The following is a 2,849-nucleotide window of genomic DNA, read 5'->3' as shown; positions in this document are numbered from 1 at the left end:
CGGGACCGGTTACCGCCGGTTTTTGTCGCGATTAGGACCGGCCCGGGACCGAAGTTTGGCCACCTCTAGTCGAACCCAAACCATTTAGCCCCCACCACTTCTATGAGACCCTAGCCATCAACCACGTGGCACCCATCTAAACCATAACCCACCCACAAGATTGTTGAACCATGGAAAACCCACATATATTCATTACATATTTATATATTTTAATTACATTAATCGTACGTATTTTTTTTAATTTAATAAAATTATATAGCAACGGAGCAGTTTCATATATTGCTATTCCCACTTGGATTTAGAGGTCGTTTACCAAACGTTTATGCAAGTAAGTGAACACCAAGTCATATTACCTTACCGGATAATATGTTAAGAATAAAATATTTTACCTGGTAAGAACGATACAAGGACCAAAAGTCTTACCCGGTAAGTGAGGAAAACGATTTTTACCACGGTAAGATATTACCGGGTAAATTGTTGCATAGAATACCGTTTTAGTGGACAAAAATCTTATCTGGTAAGTAAATGATAATGTTAAATTTTACCGGTAAGCGCTTACTGAGTAAGTGTTTGGTAAACGACCCCTTAGCTAATCGAGTCATTCTGTTGAACACCTAGAGTGCATTGTCAACCATTGTTTCATAGACATTTCAAGGCTCATCAAAGATACAGGTCCTACAGAAGCCAACTCTTGGATTAAACATCATTCTTCTCCCTTAGCTAACATAACGACAGTGTTTCAGAACTTTTTTAGCCTCAAAAGTGCACAAAAAATGTGAAGTTATCAGAACATTGCATAAACTCTGTTATTATTGTTTTTATGTTATTCATAATAACGACAACAAGAACTTGCTGGGTCGAGACACGTCCAAATGCTCAAAACTCACGTCTAGCTTATACTTAGTATCATCTAGCCTAAAAACTTGATCAGTATAAGAGAAACTCTTGATATTTCAATCACGTTCATCAACCATCCAACAACATTATACAAAACATGTTATTGAACTGGTCCATAAGCATTGAACATCATTAAACAGTTCCATTAATCGAGTGGCTATCGAGCATCAAATTCAACAGATATCGAGCACCATTGAGCCCTAACCAGACGGAACAAAAGCAACAGCAACAACCAAGATCACCCAAAACCAAAACAGGGAAACTGCAAACGAAAGAACCAAGATCACCCAAAACCAAAACAGGGAAACTGCAACCGAAAGAACTCACGACACAACATGAAATGTCAAAAACGGCGTAATGAACCAAAGGCCTTGCGATAAATTATATGATGTCTATATTGATTCATTAAGTTTATGAAATATATGTAGTTTTTTTTTTTTGATTTGCTTCACATATCTATATTATATTATAAAATATTTGACAAAAACCCTTAAAAACAATTTTTTATACGTAAAATACTGTTTATTGATGCATATTACTTAAAAACTCAAGATTACAAGTAAAAATACAACTTATTAAAACTATATGCTTGAATTCGTATAACTAACTGCAGATAAACATTTTTATTTTAAATATAAAAAATCTAAAATATAATTAGGATTGTCACTTTTGTAACAAAACACTTAATTATTATCTTTATAAAAATTATGTTATTAAATAAAAAATAAATTCCTTCGTTATTAAACTTAAATTAAATTATAATAATAAAAATTGAATTAATGAAATTACACAACAAAATAAAAAATTTTAAATAGTTAATTTGATATTAATATCAATTACTTTTTTAAAGTTTAAAATATCTTCAAATTTATATTTTATTTAAAAATAAAAATATTATTGTACATAAAATCATATTGTAACAAAATAAAACAAAATATTAAATCAAGATATACTTCACTGCATTAAAGAAATATCTTTTTAATATATATAAAATAAGAGCATATTTCTAATATAAAGGCTGGTTAGGAATTAAAACTCAAAATTCTCATAAAATGATAAATAAAATGGAAAATGACAAAACTAACCACTTTATATAATCATCTTATACAAAAATAACCAGTTTTTAGGTGTTTTACAAAACTAATCACACGGATCTCCCCGGGGGGAGATCCGTACTAGTAGGGGGCGATCCGACCTTTTTTTTAGAAAAAAAAATTAAAATTTCTTTTTTCTCCACTTGGGGTGAGCCACGTCATCGGATCGCCCCCGGGTGCGATCCAGGCTTTAAGTATATTTTTTTTAAATTTTTTTGTAATACCAATTTCACTATAAATACCAACCTCATATTTCATAATTTTTTACACATTCCATTTCATTTCTCTTCTCATATATTCTACTATCACAACCCTTAACCCATTAAACACAATAAACCATCACAAAACATGAAATCACGTCAAAGTGATGATGTTTGTATGTATCTTTCAAGTGACGGTAACATTTATATATATAGAGATACATTACGTAAAAAAAAACGATATAAACGGTACAAAAATTGAAACTTCGTATTTTATACGTATATATGCGTATGAGTTTTAACACGTACGCATATTTACGTATATTCACGTACGTTTTACGTACGTATTTTTAACGTATATATGCGTACGAGTTTTAACCCATACGCATATTTACGTATCTTCACGTACGTTTTACATACATATTTTATACGTATATATGTGTACGGGTTTTACGTATCTTCATATATGTATGTACGTATGTATATATGTATATATATATATACCTACTTACATTTACGTATAAAAAACGATATAAATTGCGGTAACACGTATATATATATATATATATAGAGAGAGAGAGAGAGAGAGAAAGATGCATAATGTAAAAAAAACAATATAAATTGCGGTAACGAATATATATATATATATATATATATA

The sequence above is a fragment of the Cynara cardunculus genome (assembly GCF_001531365.2).
Source record: "Cynara cardunculus var. scolymus isolate 2C chromosome LG 17, CcrdV1, whole genome shotgun sequence".
NCBI lineage: Eukaryota > Viridiplantae > Streptophyta > Magnoliopsida > Asterales > Asteraceae > Cynara > Cynara cardunculus.
This window is presented reverse-complemented; position numbering follows the sequence as displayed.